The 14,531-nt window shown below is 41.2% G+C and overlaps 1 long non-coding RNA gene across 1 annotated transcript; it reads left to right on the top strand.

Moving 5' to 3' along the window:
* The first annotated feature begins 1,326 nt into the window (after window positions 1-1,326).
* LOC140116623 (uncharacterized) lies at window positions 1,327-10,843 on the top strand. The gene is made up of 3 exons (XR_011852863.1): window positions 1,327-1,666; window positions 3,436-3,487; window positions 10,353-10,843. It is a non-coding gene; the product is annotated as an uncharacterized lncRNA (long non-coding RNA).
* Window positions 10,844-14,531: the final 3,688 nt, after the last annotated feature.

The following is a 14,531-nucleotide window of genomic DNA, read 5'->3' as shown; positions in this document are numbered from 1 at the left end:
CCTTGCCTTGGCCACTGCTGCAAGCAAAGTCGTGCCTGTGGAGCGACCTGGTGGTATCCCGCCGCAGCAAGTCCAACCCACTTTGCAGCAGGCTCTGAAGAATACTGGAAGCCACTTAGACTCTGCTCCCAGTTATCGCCATTATGTCATCACTCGAGGTGGTTCAGAGGGTCCGCCACCACCATCCCTAACACTTTTCTTTCACTTTGGCCAATTTTGGGAGGAAAGCCAGCATTAACTCAATGGACAGCCCTTCAGCGAGTCCATTATTTGGTTGGTGTGATACTTTGATCATGTGTTATTATTTTGGAGAGGCTGAACACATGGGGGCACATTTACTTTACAGTGCCTCTGGAGTTCACTGAAAGTGCATTGTCTGATGATAATGAACTGTGTGAACTGATCATGCACCCGATATCATGCATGTGTCTCTTCCCTGCTCAGGTCTAACAGAGTTCACCATCTCTTTAGTGGTGCACTTTACTGCTTGGGCTTGCAACACAATTTGAAAGTTAAATCCAGTGCTCAGTCCAAATCAGTTGGACACTCCAACGGCACGTACCCTAATTTGTGCCGCATGAAAGCCACCGCAGCTGTGCCAGTAAAAGATTGCGTGTGCCTAAATACACTTCTTAAGTACCTGTGTAATCCCCAAAGAAATTGCACAGTCCGACTAAAGTGACAAGCACAACCTTTAGTAAATGAGCCCCATTATGTTGACCTGACTTGCATTTCACTGTTGGATTTTACACTAAGGGGAGATGGCAATCACAACCGTGTTGTCACTAAACTGCTAAGAAGAAATAACACTATCAGTATTACTACCGTACATGCAAGTAGCAATCACCCTCAACATCATTAAGGCCATACTAGTCAGAGAAAAAGAGCATGCTCAGAAGAAGACTTTACTTTATAAAACAAGCAGATTCAATAGAAGAGATGTGTCATATACCAGCACTCTGTGTGCAGGAGTGTGATGAAACTCTGCCCCTCCAGCGCCGCAGAATACATCAGGAGGAACACAGTGTATGATAAGATTGATGTCTTGATGCTCATTGTTTATGTTTGTTTATAGTGCTGCTACAATACATACTGAGGTATATCATGTGACATCTAACAGGTGAGACCTGATTGATGTTAGTGTTGTTACTCCCTCACAAGTGCATTGGTTGCTGTAATCATTTTAATCTGTAGGTCACCTTGACTTTGGTATGCCAAGACTAAGGCCAGATGCACAGATGACTGTTTGGGTGCCCATTTTATGGCCCCCATAGAGGTCTATGGCACATGGTCATGGTGCAGTGAGTACACAGTGTCTCACCTCACTGCGAGCAAGCTGGGCAGCCATGCTGATTCCTATGAAGCAGCGAGTGGTGAGGAGCACGTAATACCTTTTCGTTCTCCTACTGGCTGTGTGCTATACCCAGGATATGGCCCCGGAGAGCACACTGCCGACTGCATGAGCCCTAAGGGTGTGACCAAAATAAGTCAGCTGGAAAAACTGTATAGTAAACATGTACCTTTAATGGTCCAATTAAGATGTCAAGTTTCACCCATGGTACCTGCATACTCTTCTCTTCCCTAAAATTAATCAGCTGCAATTTCAATGGTATATATTTCCCGAAGCACAGCAAAAGGAATCCATGGCATGTGGAGCCATTAATGGGTGAGTGTGTGTCAAACTTTTTTCTTGATTTTTGCGCACGCAATTGGATTGTGGTGCATCAGCGCTGGCGTGCACGCAACGGAAATCGGGGGCATGGCCATTCGAAAACCCGGCGAATTCGGAAAAACCGTTGCATAAAAAAAAAAAAAAAGTGCTGCTTGACACGCACTTACCTGCACCTAGTGAAGGATGGTGAACTTCAGTGCACTCCGACGAACTTCAGCGCAGCAGCGACACCTAGTGGACATCGGGGGAACTACCTTAATGAATCACCGGAAGACCCGAATCCTCCACACAAAACGCGCTGCTGGATCGCGAACGGACCGGGTAAGTAAATCATACCTTTTGATGTCTTTTTCTATGTAATCTTTTCTAGTCATGGAGACGGGGAGCTGCAGTATACAGTCAAGCTACCCTGCCTCCTCACTGACACTGCTAAGAGCTTAAGAGAATTCCTGGGGGTGAGGTTAAGAGCAAGTCACTGACAACCCCCACCTTCCTTAGGGAGTGTTTAATGATGTAGCAAAGCCAAGCAACACAAGGCCAATGTCTCTGTCACCTTCTCCCCCACCCACAGAAATTCCCTTCATCCGGTTAAGCAGTTTCAGCTTCACTGTATACTGCAACTCCACAGACTGGAACATTTGTTGAGGACATCAACAAAAGCTTTTATTGGACAGAGACATCATTGGCAAAGGTTCCCTTTTGCCAGAAGGAAACTATAGAAACTATAGATTGAGGGAACACTTAGGAATCTTACTTTTAAAGTAATAAATGCAGTAGATAAAATACATCAATAGTTTGAGACAAGCTAGACAGGTTAAAGTAAGCATGGTGTACATTTTACAATGTTTCTCGCTATGAGTCCTCATTTCCTTGTACTGGCAATGGCAGGAGAACAATAGGCAACTGATAAGAACGAAATGTTTGGAAAGGAAACCAGTATTTTACAGATTTGTAAGCACTGATTTTGAGAAATTCAAGTGTACAATTTATGTAAAAAAATATAAAAACACACACAGCAGCCTTTTGAAATATGTAAATCATAGGCCACCATGAGGGTGATAATTTTATATCATTATTTTCTGTTGCTACAGGAGAACCCCAGCGCTCCACCATGTTGTTTTAAGGGTTGTTTCTTGGGGTGATGTTCTAACTTTAATTCCATGGAGAATAGTGGCTGAATCTTGTGCAACCCTTAAAACTAAGCTTGTGTCCTTATTTGTTTATTCTATCAACTAAGGGACCCTGCACATGGAATAATCTGCTTCCAATCTGCATGTAAATCCAGCCCAAACTCTGCATTGGGAAATTTGTAGAGTGAGGTTTTGAGCTTAATTTTTCTGCAGATTTACATGTAGATAATTTTTCCACTTCATTAGCTGTGACTTTAAAAATCAACTACACATTAAAGATTTATGTAATCCTCAGTGTATTTTACACAGCTAAATTCAGCGTCACATGGATTTTTGTCCACCAATAACCATCAATCTATTATGGAGAAAATTGACAGATGACTGATACCCCATGACCAATGAGTTGTGGTGGTAGAGAAGAGTTATGCTACAATGTTCCATCATGGATTAAAGGGGTATTCCCATTTCAGCAAATGAATATTATTGTTTGTATTATAAAAAGTTATACAATTTTCCAATACACTATCTGCATCAATTCCTCATGGATTTCTAGATCTCTGCTTAAATAAATATTTATTAAACATATATGGTAAGTTAAATAAAGTCACATAAAAACCTTCTCTTTGACATTAGGGTTTGTCGGCTGTAGGCATCACAACTACAATTATGTTCTTCCTATTAAATGGTAAGTGTTCATAATCCTGAGCTACATACACTTTATTAGGTACACCTGTCCAACTGCTCGTTAACACTTAATTTCTAATCAGCCAATCACATGGCAGCAACTCAGTGCATTTAGGCATGTAGACATGGTCAAGACAATCTCCTGCAATACAAACCGAGCATCAGTATGGGGAAGAAAGGTGATTTGAGTGCCTTTGAACGTGGCATGGTTGTTGGTGCCAGAAGGGCTGGTCTGAGTATTTCAGAAACTGCTGATCTACTGGGATTTTCACGCACAACCATCTCTAGGGTTTACAGAGAATGGTCCGAAAAAGAAAAAACATCCAGTGAGCGGCAGTTCTGTGGGCGGAAATGACTTGTTGATGCCAGAGGTCAGAGGAGAATGGGCAGACTGGTTCGAGCTGATAGAAAGGCAACAGTGACTCAAATCGCCACCCGTTACAACCAAGGTAGGCAGAAGAGCATCTCTGAACACACTGTACGTCGAACTTTGAGGCAGATGGGCTACAGCAGCAGAAGACCACACCGGGTGCCATTCCTTTCAGCTAAGAACAGGAAACTGAGGCTACAATTTGCACAAGCTCATCGAAATTGGACAGTAGAAGATTGGAAAAACGTTGCCTGGTCTGATGAGTCTCGATTTCTGCTGCGACATTCGGATGGTAGGGTCAGAATTTGGCGTCAACAACATGAAAGCATGGATCCATCCTGCCTTGTATCAATGGCTCAGGCTGGTGGTGGTGTGGGGAATATTTTCTTGGCACTCTTTGGGCCCCTTGGTACCAATTGAGCATTTTTGCAACGCCACAGCCTACCTGAGTATTGTTGCTGACCATGTCCATCCCTTTATGACCACAATGTACCCAACATCTGATGGCTACTTTCAGCAGGATAATGCGCCATGTCATAAAGCTGGAATCATCTCAGACTGGTTTCTTGAACATGACAATGAGTTCACTGTACTGAAATGGCCTCCACAGTCACCAGATCTCAATCCAATAGAGCATCTTTGGGATGTGGTGGAGTGGGAGATTCGCATCATGGATGTGCAGCCGACAAATCTGCGGCAACTGTGTGATGCCATCATGTCAATATGGACCAAAATCTCTGAGGAATGCTTCCAGCACCTTGTTGAATCTATGCCATGGAGAATTGAAGCAGTTCTGAAGACAATAGGGGGTTACTAGCATGGTGTACCTAATAAAGTGGCCGGTGAGTGTATGTTTTGTCATACAGATTGAGTTCTGTTGTTTCTACTTGTGATTTTAATGCTTGCATTGATTATACTACAGTGTTTTTTCATGGTTTGATGTCTATAAGCTGATATTGGAACAGTATAAGCCTAATTTTATCAACTTTGTGCCCAGCATTTGGGTTTAGTATCAACCGTTCTGTGGTAAACCCATAAGGGCCACATGTCTGCTGGAGGAAAAGAGTTTTATACACCGAGTACAGCTATTACTCCTGCAAGTCAGTCTTATCCTTGTGTGCCTGTCATTCTGCACTACAGGCCAGTCTCATTGGACCCAAATCAGGTCCCAAAATCTTATTTACTGAAATGAGATCGCACCAAGTGACCAGACACACTCCCTGTGGCAATTTCTAGTTTTACTTACTGTCTTGTCAGAGGCAAATGGCTTTTAATTCAACAATCTTTTATTGGTTGAAACATTGTATGAATGTACCGTGGTGGACAGGGGTGTACCAAGCCTGTCTGCTGCCTGAGGCGAGCCATAGAAAGATGCTCCCCCCCTCCCGCCCATATATGTAATATATCAGGGAGTGTCAGGACCAGATCCATCATACTGGTTTGGTGTGAAAATAAAGCAATGCAAAATGCATACTGCGCACCACCATGTAGTATAAAATGCACATAGCGTGCCACCATATAGTATAAGATAGATAAAGTATACCGCCATGTACTAACAAATGCATACAGCGTAACGCCATGTAGTATAAAATGCATACAACTTACCGCCATGTAGTATAAAATGAATTCAGCGTACAGCCATGTAGTATAAAATTCATACAGAATACCGCCATGTAGTATAAAATGCATACAGCTTACAGCCATGTAGTATAAAATGCATACAGAGTACCGCTATGTAGTATAAAATGCATACAGCATACCGCCATGTAGTATAAAGTGCAGACAGTGTACCACCATATAATACAAAATAGAAGCTCTTATAAATATCACAAATACAGCATATATATACACATATACAAACAGTAGATACACCATATACACACAGTGTACATACAGCAAATATACACACATACTATATACATACACACACACTATATATATATACATACACACACACTATATATACACACACACACACATACTATATATACACACACACACACATATACACATATATGCACACACACATATATGCATACATAAAATAGCTTTACAAATGAGGGAAAAAGATGAGCGGCACTCACCAACTTCTTTGAAACTTCTTTATTTCTGGTGCATAGTACAGGGAGGTGCGGGGCCTGGCGACGGGCCGTTTCGCACCTGCTAGCGCATTATCAAGCCAAGTTCATTGGCTTGATGATGCGCTAGCAGCCGCAAAACGGCCCACCCCTTCGTCGAGCAGGAGGCGTGCCGCCTGAGGCGACATGCTCAACTCATCTCATGGCAGGTGCGCCCCTGGTGGTGGAGCTTATCCTCTTCAGCTCAGCATTAATGCTCATGTGCTGAAATTTTAAGATATAGAATTTCTATACAGTGACCTCTGCCAGGGCCCTTTTGCAAGGATGAAGGACTGGGCAATGGCCAACAGTCACATTCTTCTCTAGTCCTCGCAAGGTCAATGGCTAAAGAAAATTCTCCACTGAAAAAATATCTTAAATATACGTAGTATCAAATAATTTTGCACTTATACAATATACAATTTATGCACTTATACAGTACATATATATCAAGCCAAACTGTATAAATTTGGTCTATTTACACTTTAAAATATGTCAATCTTTCTAGTCACTAAAAAATCTGTCAGGTGTCAGTTTGGCTAAACATAGTGCACACACAAATTAACTGGCATACAAAACCAAAATCTGACCAGGTGCCAGGCAAATAGTAGTTATCAATGCGATCCATACAAATATGATGTTGTGCCAGTTCCTCTGCAAGTAAACTGCTGTGGAAATCACAGAAGCTGAAAACTCTGAGTCCTGCCAAACCTCTGGAATATAAAATAACCTGGTGCTGGTACAGTGGTGGTACACAGAGACCAGAACATCTTGCTTGAAGAAGTGTTCTTCAAACATTGCCTTAAAGATAAGCATCACTATTTCAGGGTCAATTTAGTTCCAACAGAATAAAATATATCAACATAATGTTGCATGAATTTAGCTGCATGAGACATTCATCCTTCTTTAAAATGAAGAAGTCGATCTACGTGAAAAGCAAATGCCTAAAATTCAAAACTGCTTTGTTCTCATACCTTCTAGAAATGTTCAGCATAACATCTAAAGCCCTTATAGAAAACCTTATTACTCTGCAACTTTTCACTTCATTATTCAATCGCTGGTATAAAACATAACTTTCATTGAAATTATGTGTAAGATATATAACATTTCATAAATATGGAAGACGCAGGTCACACAATACTGCAGTGTTGTAATGTAAAGGATTTTCATAATTAGATTCCATTAAAACAATTCAGCTGAACTCAGACGTGTAATTCATTAGAAAAATAAGAAGCTTTTCTGCTCCACAGCATAAACACTGGTTAAAACTGGCAACGGCTTCATTACAAATATCATAACAAGAAACATCATTGCAAACTTTCATACTTTGTTATTTAGTTGGTAGGAATATGTTACGCATATTCTTTGCAAATGTCTTACCAGCTTTCTCCATGTTGTCGCCAGCTGCTTTGTTGGCCATTTGGGATTTCTGAGATGTAACAGTTTCTGTTACTTTACTATCAGGTGCTTATCTGTGTGCAATGTTAGTCTGTCATACAAACATTTCTTAAATCTCACACATTTTCTGTTGCCTTGAGACCATCGAAACCTCAGAATTATCAGCTTAAATGAGGAATACAGAATTTACTTTCACAAGCCAAACATGGATGGTAACTAATAAGCAAAAACGCCTTTTTTATTTTAAATATAGTTACCACATTTCCATTCTTAGGAATGTAATTAAACAATACACTGCAAGGTATAGACTTATTCTAGGCTTATTCTGGAAAACTGACAGTTTTTTTTTCTTTGCTGCACCTTTTTTGCCTTATTTATGAAGTGACAGCATCACAATTTCGGTCATTTTCTTACACTCACAAATTGATATTTTTTGGGCACAAAATTGTGGCACCCACCGCTTGTGAATCCAACACTTTTCTGGCACATTTTGTGGCACAATTTTGGTGCACACTTAGTTCTATTTCACCTTAATAATTTTGGAGACATTGGGGCAAATGTACTTACCCTGTCATGTTGCAATCCCCAATTCGGATGGTCTAACAAAGATGAAGTCCGTCGCGATTCACGAAGCTCATGTGCCCGAGTTCCTGCATCCGTCACTTCCCCGCCCAAGGTCTGCTGGAGTTCACCTTCTTCTTCCCGGTGCTTGTAAGTGCGTGTGTTGCAACACAATTCGAAATGTAGTTGTTGACAGGTTGGCCGACGGCCCACCCTCGATTTCTGTCACGTGGATGCTGGCGCCGATACGCTAAAATCCAAGCACGTCGCCAAAATCCCCTGTTAATGCAGCGCAAAACGGAAATCGCCAGGAAACCAGACGAAAATGCGGTCCGCGGACCAGAAGTAAATAAGCTCCATTATAATACACTTCCAGCACCACCGTGTAACTAAATTAAAAATACCTGCCTCTGTGTCTGGGATTTTCTTCATCATCATCCCCCTTTCTCCACTTTTAGGGTGCTGGCACATGTAGCACTTTGACTACGTTTGGAAACGGAATCAAATTGCACGGAGACACGCCACAGTCTGGTCGCATATACACTACTAAAGAACACTCGACTTACATACGACCCCTAGTTACAAACGGACCTCTGGATATTGGTAATTTATTGTACTTTAGTCCTATTGTACATTTGACAGTTATCAAATGTGTCTGAAATTAATCTTTAGTGTTAATATTGATTCTTATGACAACCCAACATTTTTAAAATCCAATTGTCACAGAGACCAAAAAAGTTCCGACTTACATACAAATTCAACTTAAGAACAAACCTACAGACCCTATCTTGTATGTAACCCGGGGACTGCCTGTATACGTTCCAACAGAAATGCATGCGACTGGTAACCCGCACTGTCTTGTTTTTTCTAAATGCAAGACACCGGGTGCTGGTTACCTATCGCATGATTTTGTTTCTAAACTGGCTCAAAGTGCTTTATGTGACTGCACCCTTAGGAGTAAAATTTCTGGAACACCCTCTGTTTTTGTGGCATACATTGATAATTTTGTCTCATCTTAATTGTGTAGCCAGAATGGCCATTTCAACCACTAGGTGAAGGTGCATACAGCCAGTAACCTGCTGTTTAAACACTTGCTGCCAAAAAAATATAGTGAGCAAAATGCAGACTTCGTAAACTTCTAGGAGCAGTCACCAGTCATACACCATCTGGACCCATACAGCTACTTTTCCAGGCCAGTTCACACACAGTGCCCTACTACATTACTACAATATAATGTACCCATATTTATCATCATATTTAGTATCCCCATTGATGCTATGTAGATTCATTTATTAGAAAACTTTTGCCTACTGCAGTGAGACTGAACAAAAAGTTAGCAAAAACTTTTAAAAGTGTCACAACCACCTTACATCTGACTCAAATGTTTTAAATATGTATCCGACAGACACTGTTTTACATTAAAATGAGGCAGAAAATAGACAGAAAATCAGCAAGTAATGTGGAACATTGGACCACATTTATTAAAGCGTTTGCGCTAATTTTCTGTCTGACTGAAAGAACATGTAAACTCCTTGCACATGTATTTATAAAGTGTCTGCACGGCTGCACTGTATCTGACAAATGGTTCACACTTCCAGAGCAGTGCAAGGGGGGGCCAGATTAATAAAGACAGTGCTCCAGTTTTGATTAATCTGGCGCACTCTGCACTCTTCACGGGCAAACTGCACATAGTACAGATTGCATTAGTTTTGCTGAATATATTCTGAATTTTGAATATTTTAGTAGCCCTAGGTAAGGCAGTGCCAAGTTAGACTTTACATTTTTATTCTGCCTGGTGCTGGGTAAGAAATCTGTTCTTGTATAGACTGTCTAGTTATCTCACAACCATAAGCATATGAAGTATGAAAAAAATTACAGCACTCACCGATTTTCTCTATTCAAAAGTCCTTCATAAAAAACAGCAGCCGATCAGGTGCAGTAGGAGCAGGGGGAATGCACCACGAGCAACAGGCTGTTTGCGCTATCCAAGCGCTTTGTCTAGCTCAAGTCTTTTAATCAGTTTCTAGTAATACTTTGCACCTCCTATTAGTTGGCATACTTTACGCCAGAAAACTAGGACAATATTTTGTCGGGCCAGCATTATTTTTGACGCACAGACTTTTTTGTGACACTAACCCTTTCCCTCCTCCCCCCATCTCTTCTTTTATCAGCATAGGACTAATAAACATCTCATTAACAGATTGTAATCGCTATTATATAGAGATGGTGCTTACCCTGTTGTTTAGACATTCCCCATACAATTGTTTGCAATCATAATAATTCAAAAGTCAGAATTTAGGAAAATCATTTTATGTACTGAGAGACTGTTGTTGTGTCTTACAGTGACATTTGCCCAAGTAAATCTTCAGTGATTCATATAAGGGTTGATAACTTTTCTTTTTTTCTTTTCCATTGTTAAGGCAGTCTCATTAATGTAAAAAAGGTATAAAGAATAAACCACTGCAGGTTTCTTGAAGAATAAGGAGTGACTTCTTTTGATTGTGTTTGAGCAAAAAACATGCATCTGTGAACAAGCAATCCTATTAGGAAAGAAGAACTGAAAAGATTCTGGAAAGGAGCCAGCATTGACTCCAGAGAAATCACAAAAGCAGAGAAACGAAAAATAGACACAGTAAATAAACACTTGCTGTAGCCACCATGCTTGTGGTTGGATAACTAATCTCTGAAATATGACAGTATGAAGGCATGTTGGAGAAGAAGTTGCCTTGCTATCCATTACTATAGTATTAAAAAGTATACATAATGAAATGATTTAGAGGCCACAGAGGGTTGTTCAGACCCAACAGTAGATTTTCATGAATATCAAAAATATGATGAAAACAAAACAACAAAGACTTTATTTTAGTGTCTAAGTTACAGAGTTGGATTCAAAGCTAGGACATATGACTGGACATTTATAGTATTTAAATCTTATAAGTGTAAGTACCGTATATACTCGTGTATAAGCCGAGTTTTTCAGCACAAAAATGTGCTGAAAAACGTCCCCTCGGCTTATACACGAGTCAATACAGCAGTCAGTCAATAAAAATTGCTTAAAAAAAATAAATAAACTTATATACTCACCCTCCGGTGGCCCGGATGTGCAGCGCTGCTCCCCCGATGTCTGTGTGGCTCGTCTTCAGGCTTCTGTGCCCGTCTTCTTTCTTCTGCTCGGCGCTGCCATTGTTTTTCTCCCGGGCGGCGCCTAGCATGACGTCAGCAGCGCGTCATACTAGGCGCCGGCCCTGGAGAGAGCAATGGCGGCGCCCCGCAGAAGAAGGAAGACGGGTACAGAAGCCTGAAGACGAGCCGCGCGGACATCGGGGGAGCAGCGCTGTGCATCGGGGCCACCGGAGGGTGAGTATATAAGTTTTTTTTTTTTTTATGCTGGGGTGGCTGTATACTACACGGGGCAGGCTGTATGCTACTGGGGGCATGCTGGGCTGGGCTGTATACTACACTTGGAAGGCTGGGGTGCTGTATACTACTGGGGGCAAGCTGTATACTACTGGGGACAAGCTGTATACTAGTGGGGGCAGGCTGTATACTACTGGGGGCAAGCTGTATACTACTGGGGGCAGGCTATATACTACTGGGGGCAAGCTGTATACTACTGGGGGCAGGCTGAGGTGGCTGTATACTACTGGGGACTGGCTGTATACTACTGGGGGCAAGCTGTATACTACTGGGGGCAAGCTGTATACTACATGGGGGCAGGCTGGCTGTATACTACTGGGGGCAGGCTGTATACTACTGGGGGCAAGCTGGGCTGGCTGTATACTACCGGGGGCAAGCTGGGCTGGCTGTATACTACTGGGGGCAAGCTGGGCTGGGCTGTATACTACTGGGGGAAAGCTGGGCTGGGCTGTATACTGCTGGGGGCAAGATGGTCTGGCTGTATACTACTGGGGGCAGGCTGAGGTGGCTGTATACTACTGGGGGCAGGCTGTATACTATAGGGGGCTGGTTGGCTATATACTGGTGGGGTCTGTGGCCAATGCATTTCCCACCCTCGGCTTATACTCGAATCAATAGGTTTTCCCAGTTTTTGGTGGTAAAATTAGGGGCCTCGGCTTATACTCGGGTCGGCTTATACTCTAGTATATACGGTAAGTTTATTTATTGTGAAGGACTTTTAGGATTGGTTTAGTTAATAACAACTCATAGGAGAAATAAAACAGGGCTTGTGGTATTCAAAAATTGGGAATGCAGAATATCGGACTTATTTTTAATAATTTGGGTGACATTCATTATACCTTCTACTTCAGTTTTCTAGCAGAGAAGGCACATAAATCTCCCCCTCCCCAACAGTTTTTGGTTTCTCTTTAGGTGTGTTGGAGGGGGGTATGAACACCTGACCTACTGGATTTACTATAGACTATAGGAGAAAACTCCAACAGATGAGACATGGTCTAAATCTCCTTTCCTTGCCGAGATTGCAACATATTTACTAAGAGACCAGAGTCATTTAGTAGATATGGGCGCCAAAATGCTAGTGGGGAGAATTTTAGGACTGGTGTTTTAAAAGTCAGTCTTAATGAATTTCCCTCATCGTTTCTCACACTGTCTCTTATTTTTAGGACTCTTTCACACAGATGTCGATGGTCAGTATTATTCAAATGCCAACTGCAACTGCTCCTGAAATGAGAGATCCATGCCTGTAAGGAACATCCGCAGAAATGGCACCAAACAAAAACAATGGTTCAAAACCAATCATGTGTCATTACCTGGCCCTCTTATAATGGGTGCACAGGAGCTAGAAGTCCAAAAACCCACCCCTTTAACTTCAGGATAAAGAATTAAAAAGAGAGACAAAACAACTGTAGAAAAATGGAAACGGAGACAAAACCGCAGTGAAAACTGAGACAAAACGGATCAGTTGTCAATGCTAATGTGAAAAAAGCCCTTGCTTTCAATTGGTAAGGAAAGATGGCTGTGCAGTGACTGATTAGATATATTAAGAAACACATGGAGATTAGATCTTGTTGGCCCCATAAATAAACATTATTAAGCCACAAATAGGAATCTATTCTGAGGGATAACAGCTGTTGCTTAAGGGGGGTCTCTGCTGCCTATTTTTTAAATTCTGAATAAAGTCTATTAGAAAAATATTTCACACTTCCACCACCATATTGAAAATTAACAATTTTGCTTTAGTCAAATTACATTGGCTAATGAAAAGTAAAAAATAATCAACTTGTGCTGGGTAGATATAAGACCTCACGCATGCATCGATACATAGATTTGGAAACAAGCATCTCTAAGTTCTCACTCAAGTTGTAGCACATGTGTGTATTGTAAAGGCGCTGGAACTGATGAAATAGTGCTCAGGAATTATCTGCCGCTTCATTAACCTATCCTTCAGTTTGGCAGGGGGAGAAGCATGACGACAGAATGTTAAATGATACACACACTCGGCGTCCTAGTATACCCCCGATACCCCATGAGGACACCAAAATATGTTGGGTGGCTGTAATAGTGTCCTCGTTTTAACAGCATATGGATTTAGGGTTGTAAATATAGAGATTAGTGTATGAGACTCTAGTCAAAGGAGGGAGTACCGTGAGTGTACCAGGTGAGCAACATCACCGAGTAATAGATTTGTAGCTTCCGTTTTGTTTCAGTTAGCACAACACAGGTTTGACTACAAGAGTAACAAACTACATCTGTAATACATAGCTGCATTGTGGATGCTCTCTGTTAAAGCTACTCTATCAATGTTAAAAATATTGAATATGATATGCAACATCCCCAATAGGGGTAGATAACATTAAGTGTAGATAAACCGTGTACCCTGATAATCTAAGCACCTTGTTAGCGCACAGGGATCATAATGTATCTGCTTAGACAGTCCCCGCCCACACTCTGGAATCTTACACTGAGCACAACTGAGAGTTATAGGTGATAAAACAGTAAAAGAATTTGTAAAATGGTAAGATAAAGGGGTAAAATGTATCATAATTTGTTCCACAAATCTGTCTAAAATCAGTCAATTTCTGAAAGTTTTTAGATACTTTTGTGAATGGTGCATCAAAAGGGACATGTCCTAAAATCAATAAAGCTGTGTGGTTTCAGCTAAAAGGTGCATAGCTTACATTGCACAAATATGAAATAGTGATTTCTGCACCAATTACTAGGTGGTGCAAAGTATGACTAGACAGTCTTAAAAAACACAAGCATCCAGCAGCAGACACTTTGATAAATCTGGTGCAGTATGAGACTGTCTCGTCTAACTGTCCATTGTATTACTCTAAGACACTTTTGATAAATCTGCACCACAGTCCCTACATCAAGCCGCCTGCAAATCAAAATGTAGCTGATTTCATACCAAGATTTTCCTGCAAAAATCTGTTTTGGATTGTGGTAGCTTTGAAATAGCTGTGATCCAAAATGTGTTATGTACACTACAGCAATTTATATTTGCATAGAAATTGACATGCACTGCGGCATGTAAATTTTTTGTTTTGTGTCTACAGCAGATATCACCTCTCTCAACAGCAGAGATTACATCCCATGTGTGTCCACAGCAGAATTTGTATGAATCTTTATGTACTATGTATTTACAGCTTCAGCACACAGGTACATTTCTGTGCAGAAAA

Source organism: Engystomops pustulosus, chromosome 2 (assembly GCF_040894005.1).
Source record: "Engystomops pustulosus chromosome 2, aEngPut4.maternal, whole genome shotgun sequence".
NCBI lineage: Eukaryota > Metazoa > Chordata > Amphibia > Anura > Leptodactylidae > Engystomops > Engystomops pustulosus.
The sequence above is the reverse complement of the archived record's forward strand: the minus strand, read 5'-3'. Positions and strand labels throughout refer to the sequence as shown.